The 13,532-nt window shown below is 31.8% G+C and overlaps 1 protein-coding gene across 1 annotated transcript in view; it reads left to right on the forward strand.

Moving 5' to 3' along the window:
* The first annotated feature begins 532 nt into the window (after positions 1 to 532).
* LOC119076331 (LIM domain transcription factor LMO4) overlaps positions 533 to 13,532 on the forward strand; it is a 75,658-nt gene continuing 62,658 nt past the window's right edge. The window contains exon 1 of the mRNA XM_037183014.1: positions 533 to 1,083. The gene's annotated coding sequence lies outside the window, so the exon portion shown is untranslated. The remainder of the gene's footprint in view (positions 1,084 to 13,532) is intronic.

Genomic DNA, 13,532 nt, shown 5'->3' on the forward strand with positions numbered 1-13,532 from the left:
AGATTCTGGGGACTCTTTGAGTTGAGGTAAAAGACGAGTCGGCATAAAGAGTGTACGCTGCTGTATATATGACGACGGCTTTATTTGTATACATATATGCAGATGGATGCTATTATATATGAATACGAACACTACCCAATTTAACATTGAAATATAAATGAAAACGTATGAAGAATTGGTTATACTTTTCTGAATAATTATACATGTGTACACCTTTACGAGATCCGACATCACACACATATACACTCATTTTACTTTGGGCAATTAGAATGAAGGGGCATTATAATTATCGCTATCTTCCTCATACATTCCCGTCGATGAGAGTTTAGTATGGTATAACAGAAAAAAATTACCATTTTCACGATGGCTTGTCTTTATTATACACATGTACGCTATAAAAATTCTGTTTCAACTGTCATACCGATCGCCGCACGAACGTACACGAGACGGCATCCGAACCAGTGGGTTATGTAGTTGTATTTTCGGAGAGAATTTCAGCAGCAGCAGTGAAAACATTTTTCAGGCGGCATGTTTAGTTTCATTTAATGAGTCATAGGGTTGTGAAGTGATAACGTGCAACCAGCCAGACGGTTCTATTGACGCGGAAAAAAAACGCATACCGTCCATGTGTCCAAACTAAATATATAACAAACATTGAGTGTGTGCTATCCGATATATTTTAGCGGTTCCAATTTTGTCGTCGTTTTATTAAAAATAATTTTGTTGTAACGTTTGATGTGATACGTCACGAAACAGAAAATCTGTATTGGAAAACAATGTAAACGAAAGTTGTTGTGCAACCGAGAATATTTTTTTTGTTAATTTTTCAAAGTGCTAAACTGCTACACAGTTTTGTGATTTATTGTGTTATATTCTACCCAAGCAAAAAGAAATGATGGGCTCTAAGTGCTGATTTTTGTTTTGTACGAGGTTTTGTATAGATATTCTTGTTGGTTCGTTCGTATCTTGCTTAAATTATACTTACGAGAAAAATATCTCTCGCGTTTTAGGATTTATTGTTGCCGAAAGACGTGAGTTTGTGTAGAACATTTCACTATCCAATATACGTCACAAACATCAAAGGTAAATCAAAATTGGAATTTTTAATTAAATTAACTGCACGATACAGGTTTTCATTAATTTGAATGTGAAAGTTGTCAACATTTATGCATATTTTACTTCTGTCCATTTACCGGTCACTCTAATATCGGGTACAACATTTGAATTGATGATAAATCTAATTTGCCTACGGTACTTATAACCTCAAATATAAAAATCATCTCTAAATATCTTGAAAATTTTTATTCTCTATTTCGTTAAATGAAATCGAAAAAGTCTCGACATTCCAACACAACATACATTTTCATATTATTTTTTTTCTGTTGGAGAAGAATAGAACGAATCGTAAAAAAATCACAACACACACTCTCTTCTCGAGACTCGGCTCGAAAAATACACCGAGTTTTGTTGGTTGGATGGTGCGGGAATAATAATAACAGACGAGTATTCCGCACCACAAAACCGTATAGTCTGTGTAGTGAAATAAAATTTTTCCCGAACTGTTATGTGTACTCTGAGCTAGTAACAACCGAAGAGAATAATATCTCCAGTTTAAGTATGATGGTGGAATCGAGAAAGAAGAAAAAATAAATAAAAATTTTTGACTATGTGTTGATTCATGACAACATTAGGCTATAATTTATCCTCTTATCATGTATGGAGACGTGTTAAACAACTTTTGTATTAGATGTAAAAGACAGATAATGAGCTCTTTTCAAACGAAAATTTTATTGACCTTACCTATCTCTTGTTTATATAGTATAATAAGAAGAAGTTTTTGGTTTATATTCCATATAATACCCATCCCATCATCTTCATCTCCATATATAATACTATACACACTCTTCTCTCTCTCTGAATATTGGTTTATTCGCTATTATATGGATGGAATGTTTATTTTTAATTAATCTTCTTCATATTTTTGCTAGGAAAGGGATTTTTAATTAAGTCTAAAGAGTGAATGGGTAATGGGAAATATTCGTTTTTTGAAAATTGACTTAATAAAAAGGTTTAATGGCGATTCAAAAGATAATAGAGTTAGTAATAAATCTTGTCTTAATTAGGTTTTTTTTGTTGTGTTGTTCGTATACGGACTCTGACGGGCCGACAAAGTTTCAGACAATTTTTTACTTGTAGTGGCCGAAGCATAAAAATCGCACATCGAAGCAAATTTCTCTAAAAAACTTCGTCGATGAATGTTTCGTGCACGTGTAATCATGGCTACTCGCCTCGCATAGGTATGCCTTGGATACTCGATATAACAGCAATCATAACGTCTAATCGAATCTAATCTAAGTCGGAAATTGTAAATTATGGAGAAGAAACAAGTAAGCTGATGCAACAGTGTGAATCACTCTTCTTGCCTTGGTGACTGATTTTAGAATTCATTTTTAGTCCAACATTTCTTAAAAGTAAACATCTAGATACGCAAGAACACTCACGCATATAGCAACATGAGTGCATAAGTGCCTGTTCCAGTATGGATAACGTAAATAATGTAAACGGACGAAGATATGGGTAGTAACGTAAAATCGTGGCACTTTAATGGATATGAAATGAAATTACTTTTGCTTGTCTCCATGGATTAGAGTCAGTAGAGCGTTCAACTCATAATCCATGCTTCGTCGGTTCGAGTACTGGTGGATCGAATGCAAAAATAATTTTTAAAATTTTCATTCAATGAGTCTAAAAATCGAAAAAATATCAACATTTCTGGTTTAGATGGTTCGGTAATTTTTGTGAAAACGTCATCAGTCAACTGGGTATTTGAATTAATTTCTGTTGGCTTGCATAAGAAGAAAATTCATTGTATTACATTGGCCTTTCTCTTTACCATTTAAGATACGGAAGGCGTATCACGGTATATTCAATCTACTACTTCATTTCCTTCAACCGTGTTTGACATCAATTCTTTTACTTTATTCTTTGTGACACAGTTAGGACCGCGCTAACTATAGGTCATCGCTTATTTCATTCCTTGCAGTCGATAACAAATGAGACACGACTTTAGAATCTTCTAAGCTGACCTTTGACTAAGAGTTAGTTCAAGCTCAATGACTCAGCCAGATCGAAGATCGGTGACATCAATACCAAAGAAATTAAGTAAACAAAATGAACTTATTATTATATTCTACTGTATAGAACCTTTAATAAGTAACATTCATGAAACAACAGGGAGCAATAACTCATTGAAAGATAACCGGGGTTTCCAGCCGCTTCCAATCGTATGGAAAAACTGCACGAACATACATTTAATGAATGTCTGATAAAAAAAAAATCACTTTAATCCAACAACAAAACGAATGAAAACAAGAGAGTAATAAGTTTAAACAACAAATTGAACAATTCCGAAGCAATACAGTAGATGAAGTTACTTCACAATTCTTCACAAATGTTGCTTCTCTGTTGCTACTAGTCTTTATTTAATTATGAAGTTAAATAATTGATTTTTTTTTCGTGTAACACAAAATATTTTGGACGTAGACTTTGCATGATATCCCACTGTTTGAATCAAGTTTTCTACCCATATTAAATCCAACGCCATAATATGTACCTGATATTGAAAGAAAATATTTTTTTTGAAAAAAAAAGCATCTGCATTCTTGAGCACAATCATATGTACGCCATTATGTACATATAAATTTCGATAAATATGTATATAAGTGTGGTATAAATCGTGATTGCCAGCATAATATTAATCAAATAACCAGCCTAGTTATATATATTTTACATGCATTTGTGTATACCACACGATAGACGAAAAAAAAAACATTTACAATTTCCATAGACCAATTTATTCTCATGTATCATGTTTTCACAGACTGGAAGGAACAACATTGTTTTATGGTCTACCTTTTCACCTTTCCGAAATAAACACTTTTCGTTTGTATAAATTTCGTGTTTTTTTTCTCTCTTCATTTTGGAATTTATCGCTTTTCGAATGTATAAATACCATTCCCAGGATGTATTATAGAGTTAGAAAATAACACGAGCGCATGATACGTCTCTCGTTAGTAAGTAAAAAAAAAGCTAGTAACAAGGAAATTGTCTTCGCGGTTATCAAAAAGTGAAATTATTGAATATATATAGCGCACCAAAAAGATAACCAACGAATTAGGTCATCTGAATTTTATATTTTGATAAGTAGCAATTTTTCAACGGTTTACGATCGGTGTAAGAGCGAGACAGTTCTGCGAATTGATAAATTTAATTTAATTTTATTTAAAAGAAAAAAAAACCAACTCAAATATTTGAAAGCAAAGTGAGTGGTTAATTAAATCGACTCTGCTTTATTTTATATTGAAATTCCTCAACACTATACACACAACACTTCGAAAAAAATATATGTTTATCTATCGCCTGTGTGTGACCTGTATCTTATCTTAAGAATTGGCGTCTCCAACTACACAAACATGCCATAAGATGTAGATAAAAATGCATAGAAACGAGGTGGAAAATGTAAACATAGACCATAACATTGGTTAATTTCATTTATAAATTGAAGATAAGCTAAATTACGTTTAAATACAAGATAAGGCGAAATATATACGCCGTTATTAATACCCATACACACGCGGAGGGTATTTATTCATAATTAATAAAAAAAAAATCGAACGTAAGTCGATGATGTTACAGTCATTTCTGAATGAACAATTAATGAGAACATGAAATTTCAATTAAATTTAATTTGTTAATGAAGACCTCATGATAATTACACGATTAATTGAAAAATGTGTTTGTTCGAAATGCATTTACCCGATAAAATGACCGCAAGGAATTTCAAAGTGCAGAATGCAGTGAACAGAGTCGACGAATTTTATAAAAAGAAATGAAATATTTTGGCAATTGAGTAGTTTAAAGTCATTTTTCGAGTTTTTTTTTTAAAGCATTCAACGTCCGCAATTATTGATAAAAAAGAAGTTTCGCTGCAAATTTAGTTAAATACCACAAACCACAAAGAATTAGGAAACGGTCGACATATGGTTTCAATAAATATCTTATTCTGTATTTGCTAATAATGAGCAGCAAATAAAAAATAGGATGCGTAGTCGAGTGGAATTTATAAACACAAAAACATCATCGCTGAACTGAAATAAATAATTTTATCTAAAAATAAATTATAGCTTTGACTTTGCATATATTGATATACATTGAATATAATGTGAACTGTGTGTAGTATGATGGTGATATATACATATATAACCCATTAGTGTGATACATTTCAATTTTTATTCCAATCTTTTCTAAATTACATTAACAAATTCACAGATGTCTGGATTTTGTTATTTAGAATTATATATATAAACTGCAGAGGTGGAAAGGTCTATATTTTAGTAGCGTAATTTCGATGTTATTAAGAAATCATTTTACGAAAATTATTAATATGCGAACATCAAGAATCAAGCCGGTTGTGCTCTTTTTCTCTTCGTTAATTTTTTTTTTTTCATCTTCACATTTTAGATTTCGTAGTGCGTCAGATGAGTGACTCAATGAAAGGTGTTTACTCTTTCGTACATATTTCATGCGGATGTGTGAAATATAAAACATTGAAAAAAAGGGAACATTTCACCGGTCAGCCAAAACCAGTCTATGCTTTAGAAGATATTTTCTTTTGGTTTGTTATTCTCATACAAAGACCCGGAAATGAGTTACAAATTCATGTCGTCCTGTGTTAACGAAAAAAGCAATTAACAGTCTTTGCAATCATTTCCTTATGCTGACGGGGAACGACTTAATAGATATTTGTGTCAGCGAATTATTTTTTAAAGAAATATTACCGAGTAAACGAAAAATAATCAGAATAAATAAATTAGCGGCGGTGAATCATTTGTATATTTACGACGTAATTTTGACCAATCGATTATTAAATAAACTGCTCAGTGTTGAGGAAGAAGTTATGAGAGTAAGGTTTTCATTAGTTTATTAAAATGGAAACACTGCATTTTTATGAAAATAATTTACATATCGTCCTGTCGGTAAATTAGATTTGTTTCTCCAGATCTTTTTGTTTTCATAGCCCGACTCATAAAAATAAGAATTGATTAAAAGGGACTGAAGGAACAAAGTTTACCGGAGGAACACAGAGAAATGTGTGTAAATCAAAGTGTTCTCCTTCATATAGGTAAATTACCTGAGTAATTTCGATCAAGTTAATCGGATCACCAGTCTATTAAGGCTAATTTTCACTAAACATCCCTTCCATTACACTTATTGAGATTGAATATTAGATGCTAACGACACTTTTCAAACTTTGTCTGAATGAGTGACTGTTCTACACAAAAATTAATAAGAACTTTCACTAAAATATGTTCTTCCAAAAAAGTGTTCAACATAACATTTACCTAAATTCCTCGTTAGCTTACGTTTACAAATCTTTGTAGAAAAATACTTCTTCACCCTACCCTACTGCCAACGTTCAATATTTTTACCTACTCGTTCGTTATTCATTATAATAAATTCATGCAGGGTTAAATGAGCCCATTCAACTTTCCTATAACTATAGCATGCCATAAATCATATAACAGTATTGATTATATTATTTCGTTTCAATATTATATTAAGAGTTTCATACTTACAATTATTATTAACTCACGCACTTATACATTATTTAGAACAAGAAGAAACACAAAAAAAAAAGTTGAACTGCGGGTTGAGACTTGAAACGTCTGATATGAAGGTATACCTACTCATTTGGCTAATACAACTTTACCTAGCTGTATACACATATTTAGAAAAAAAAGAGTAGAATCTAAAGTGGTTCAGGTGTATTATTTTGATTTATTAATATAATTAGTGCCACGAAAAATACTGACGTTTAAAAATTGTATGTAGAAAAAAAGTGAAATAGGTAAATGCTCGCATATACAACATCAGCCGACGCTCTATATATACCTGGGAAACTGTAATAATATTTTTTTTCGGTATTTATGGCTTTAATTTCAATTCGAAAGGTTGTATATTTTTGGATGACAGACGATTGGTTTACGAGAAAACGTGTGTAGAATTACGTACGATTTTATGGCCACTTTGATGTTATACAGCAGAGCCGAGACTAGAGCATTTATTTCGGTAGAAAATTATTTTGACGTTCGTTTGGTATCGGCTAGAGCTGGTGGCACTTATGAGCTAACCCGAAAAACATGCTGGATTACAAACCAAATTTTGGGTTTTCCCTTACACCTCCAGAAACCTAACATTGCAATCGCGGAAACGTCGATACCGACCGATATTTTCTGATTTGAGAGTTGCAGTGATTTGAAATTGTTTCCACATAAATTTTGCTTCACAAATGAAAATCTAGATTTATACTTTAGTGCTTCGCTGCAGGTCGCTTACCTAACAAAAAATCAGAAAGTTAAGCCCTAGACTTACATTTGTGAAACGAAACTTTAGTGGAAACAATTTCAGACCACAAGAGCTTCCACATCAGAAAATATGCTTGTATCCAGCTTTCCGCGAGGGTAGAAAAAATCTATCAAAAACTTATACTAGAAACAACAGTCTACAGCCACAAAGATAGAATTATTAAATCTATTACATCTTTTGTTTAAGTGTCTCTAATTGTCTGAAGTACTTCTCTCTGTTGTTGTCGTCGTTGCTATCGATAACAGATGACTAGCCGTTTCTAAACGATAAGCACTCTGGTCGGTTCTTCATTAAAGAGTTGCTAAAATAGGTATTCATGAGTCATGAATCATGACTTTTAGAATTCAATTTTATTTGCATTATTCGGTTTACATGGATTGAATATAAAAGTGAAGCGACTACAAATAGTAAATTTCGTCCAACCTAGTTGACGACGGTATGGAGCCCATTACACAGGCAGCGTTCGCACGTTGTATCGCCATTGATATTCGTTGGAAGAAATACTCTCTTGCGCGACGGTCTCCACTGTATTCTACAAGTTTCGTGCCGATTTTATTAGCTAGCGACAGGGCCTCTGTGCACCATGTTCCCATCGTTTCATGATATTCACAGTTACGATTAATGTAACATGATTGTAAACATCAATTTAAAATAAAAGAGGCTAAAATGACTGTATAAACGTGAATGATAATTTTGTTTAATTTAATAAAAAAAAGTGTTAGACAACACTGTAAAGCAATAACTTACATTCACTCAGTACAACACATATTCTACTCCTGACTGTTACCGGTTTATCAATTATTTATTGATAAAAACGAGTGATAAAGAAAAAAAAAACCTCGATGAACATTTGCTAGTTATTCCGAAACTACTCATTTATTTCAGTAAATTGAGACATCATTATCTGCAAATAAAATATTTATTTAACCATACATAACAGAAATCAAATAAAATATGATTGATAAATCCTCAAATTGATTTATTGATTAACCGTGTAAACATGGTATTAGTACATTATATATGTATATTCACGTTTAAAACACAATTCCATGCGGAAAAATGTATGAAAAATTACCTCACTTTTCATTTTTTATAATGTGTTCCAACATAATTTGTGATTTTTTTTTGCAAAAAAAATATTTTCTTGTTTCTATCGCATAATGCAACAGCGTACTCATATAATATGAATTTCCAGTATAAAATAGAATGTATGTGTATACGAGTACGCTGGGTATATTGCGTTTATTTGCAAGCACCAAAGTAATAAAATTAAATAAATTGACGACGTCGATTACAACGTAACTCATGATAATTTCGAATTATGCCGCATTTTTCTCGGCATTTTCCAGAAATTAGCTTTGTATAATAAATTTGTCTTTAGAATTGCAGCGTTTCTTGTCTTTTTAATAAAATTGAAGAAAAGTTGTTTCGTTTAAACTAAAGGACTCGACGGTGATTTTCTAATTGTTCGTGGCTTTATAGTATGAAACTCATTTGCCAGATATTCTTGGACCTAATAAATCTGAGGAATCATAAATATGTCAAAATGAAGACTGCAGTACGGCTCTCAAACTGTTCGATATACAGTAAAGTAATGTATTTTAGGGCTCACAACTTTGTCGAGTAAGACAAAATTGCATTCTAAATTCCTCTCATTAAAAAGTCGTGAATCATGATATACTTTCACGAAATCTGCGAACAAAAAAAAACGAAATGCGTTACAAATGTTGGATTTTATCGTTCCTCTGCTTTCCAGTCTCAAGTGCTTTTTTTTCATCTTCCGAATTCGTTTAACATATTAGAGAAAACGATCATTTATTTATTATTATTCATCCCTTAGGGTCGAATATTCTTCGGCGAATATTGTTCCTCATTTTCAATCGGTAATATTTATACAATCTGCGAAACAAGATGGTACAGTTACTGTATACTAGACAGTATTATATGGGTGTTATTGCATCGGATTTATGTTTAAAGCAACGAAATTTCATTAACATTATCATTATATGCACTTAAAGATAAAGTATCTGTACATGTTCGTATGGTGAAACATTAAGAGCTTTTCAAAAACTTTTAAAATTCAACTCTTATCTGGAATGGGAATGACAAGCATCTTACCTTACAGCACTGAATAATAATCGTGCGGTAGAAAGGAATATGAAAATGCATCATGCAAATGCACATATATTAATAAGGAAAAGTAATTGTACATTTATACGGCGTACGTTCATTCCGTATGTATAGACATCTGCTCACTGCATTAATCTTACTTGCGAAAACTTGCTACATCTTTTACCGTAATTGTGTCGGTAATTGTCCATGTTCGAAATGCCACTTTTGATTAATTGCACTAACGATTATAATTATGACATTTTCAACGGAATAGAAATGTACCCAGTTATCTTGTTTGTTTTAGTTTGAATTTTCAATTGAATTGACTTTATTTCTGACAGTGTAGCAGTTTTCAACGATTTGTTTCATTACACTTTACTATTTTATCATTTCCTTTCAAAATCTATATTGCATCTTGTTTGCACCGTCGTACGAAACTGTACCAATTCCTACACAGATTGATAATCTGACTGACTCTATCGGGCTTTAAATTATAAAGTTTTCATTGTAAAACTCTATAGTGACCAACATCCATCGGAATTAATGGAAACGCTTCATTTAGTACACTATTAAGAACAGGTCATTAGGTAAACAACCGTATTATATGCATAAACAGAACGGAAGTGAAGAAAGTTGCATGCGTTTGATTACTGTATCGAAAATATATTTAAAACGGCCGATCAAATTGTAAATTATTTTGGAAGAGTCTTATAATGAAGAAGTCAAAACCCAAACTGAACCGAGCTCGACCCGATTTGAATTTTCAAAACCCAAGCATGATTGATCTGAAAATATTGATTGTCACAATACTAAATTTAAACAGCTAAATGCAGAGAGGAATCATGTCCCATTAGTGAATCATAGCAAAAATAAAAATGCGCTCTATTAGGTTTGTTTCGAATAGCTTTCTCTTATAATTCTCTAATCTAATGTCTAAAAGTTTTTCTTTGAAAAATAACAAATATAAAATCTATCGGCAACCGGCGAACGAGATTTTCAATACCCGACACATTCGGTTCCGGTTCGGACGGTTTTTTTTATGTTTTCGGGTTACCCTCTCACCTTTAGTTATATTGGTTTCTCTCATCTCTCACATATATTCAAACAGTAAAAATACTCATTTTCTCTGGAAAAAATCTTGATCTCAAAGTTCTATTCCCGGTTATTTGAAATTTCGTATATATTAGACGTAAAAATGTCTTACATCTGAAAGTTTGCAAATTTCACTTCATTAAATGAAACAAAAGTGAAATATGAGCAGCTTCACTTAACTCGTATTCCGTGCACATTCTTCTAAAGGCAATCTTTAAACACGTATATAGCTCAAGAAAAGTTTAAATTGCTTGAACTGCACAATGTTTTATTTCTGTTTCCTTTAATCAATGTCGGACAATTAAATGCCGTATAGTTCCTGCATTGTTTCGTTTGAATTCGAAAAGTTATTAAATTTATTTCATCTACATCAACGATATGATAAACAATTAAAAAGAGTTATTTATGTCACATCAATTTAAAAACATGCATTTCTAGTCACTTTCTCTAAGCATTGGAGCCAATTAGAGTCTTCTTTTTTTTCATCTAAAATAATTCAGTTGTGTACACGTTTGCCAATGAAACCAGTTGAAAAATTCATGCATAAAAATTATTTTATTACGTAAATTTTCATAATCATACACACGAATAATAATAATAAAAATGTTATATTATAGACCCCGAGATACGACCCATTAAATAGAACTGATGTTTCGCATCGATAAGTGAACATAAATCAGTCGGATTGTTTTTTGGCAAAAAGAAGACCGCTTTCATAATAAAAATTAATTTTGTATATATATGTTGATGTGGCAACGTTTTGTGTGAATACTGGTCAGGATCCAAAGTCTAATCTGTTTACACTAGCCATGGCTTTCGCTGTTGAGTTTATTAGCTGGCTAATTAATTAATTTTATTTTGTTTGTTATACGAAAGATCTTTGTTTAACCAACGATTTATTAAGCGGTACTAATATACACCGTGAAGCGTTCGAAAATCCTCCGTGTTACTCTCTTATTACTTGAAGAAACAAAAATTGTCACTCAGAATCACACTCAAAGTGACTGTGTCCGATTTTATTAATATATTTGACTCGACAGTCGCAAAGATCACACGTACTTGCATTAATATGTTACGTTAATTTCTATCTCGAAAATAGAACTACATTGCTTTATGGGTGGTACACATTAATACTGAAATAACTGAAATTTATTAAAAATAATTTATTCAAAAATTGACCTTAAAATAATTTGTCTTCGGATTTGATATTATTTATAGAAAAGACAAATTATAAATTACTTCAGTTTCGTTATTGGTGTAATTCATGGCAGTACAATTTCTTTACGGTAGTTTAGTACGGTATTGTAATGTAACGAATACGTAAGGAATTATTCCTTCAGCTAATGTTGTTGTTTTTGTCATACCGAAATCAGAGCACAAGAGCTAGACACGCAACTTGTCATATTGTTATGTACAATTAGTTACGAATACACGTCGTTTCGGCTACAGTAAAACTTTAATGAGGAAACATAATTTATAATTAAATTGCTACAAGTTCGTGAAAGTAATAGGATTGGGTTGAGTTTAACTCTTTGTTTCCTTTCTATAAAATCGATATGATCGATATCATTGAATATAGCTTAACTGTTGTTTTTCGAAACTAGTGAAATCACTATCGACACCAATATACCCCCTGTTTCACTAGACAATACAAAGCCATAAGTTATGGTCAGAACATGAAATTAAAAAATTAATAATGACGTCCCGGCTCATCGATATACTGGTCGATTCGTTTTGAAAAAATCGGTTTACATTCTTTTGTTAGGCTCTGAAAACACAAATATATAAAACGGCCACCCAAATTATCAGATTTAAGAAGCCTTACAACAGGTCAGTTCACTCACTGTGAAAGTGGATACTCTAAGCTCTTTCTGAAATTCTATAGAAACTCCTGTTACATGATTTTTATATCTAGGAAATAACTCGATTTTACACTAATTCTCATTGTGCAAGTAGCTTCGATTTTCTTAGACGGAAATTCAACAAAAATTTTACGTTTCAAAAAGGACGCTTTACAGCCATCTTATCATCCTCTTCAAAGATATCTTTCAGTTCTAACATCTCTAATTGTTTCTGTTCTACTTCTCCCATTCTTGAGGACAACCATATCATGATAACTAATTTTCATCAATGCATCTCGTTTAGTGTTTCAACCACTTAAGATTTACACCTCCTCGAGTCCTAAGGCTGACACAATCATAGAGGTTAATTGTAACTCCGAAAATGTTTCAGCCCAGATTAAAAATGAAAATATTTTGGAAAGTGAAACGTAAGACATATCAATTTGATCTGTCTTGTCTCTTTGTCGATGTTTTCCTTTCGTTTTTCTGTTCAGGCAGACCGTAGTGAATGGACGCAGTACAATGCACAGGTGTTGTATTGTAAATTTCTGCATTTCAAACTAAGAGTTCACTTAACAACTTGCAATAATAAAACGTTCTTCATTCGTGTAAATGGCCTCGTATTAAATAACTCATTTCATTAATTTAATTGACGGAATTGAAAGTTTTCAATTTAATTTACATGAAATGAATTGCGACGAAACGAACTTTTCCAGCACAGCCAAACACATATAGACCAGTTAATATAACTAATTTTAAACATCAATGTCAGCAAATATATAAATAAAAGTTCATTGAGTTCACTTGGTTGTTGCATTGTAATTATTGGAAAAAAAAATGTAATTTAACATTCGAAATGGGATATTTATATAATAATAAAAAAAATCATATGCCCTCTCTAAAAGCCAGTTCGAAAACTCAATAAATCGAATGTAAACATTTCATTAAAATTCCAATTTAATCGATTTCCAATAATCAGATACATATCTTGGGTATTAATAATAAATAATACTTCATTATCGCTGATCTAATTAAAATATTTTAAATTTACATTCGAAACGA

The sequence above is a fragment of the Bradysia coprophila genome, unplaced genomic scaffold (assembly GCF_014529535.1).
Source record: "Bradysia coprophila strain Holo2 unplaced genomic scaffold, BU_Bcop_v1 contig_232, whole genome shotgun sequence".
Lineage (NCBI taxonomy): Eukaryota > Metazoa > Arthropoda > Insecta > Diptera > Sciaridae > Bradysia > Bradysia coprophila.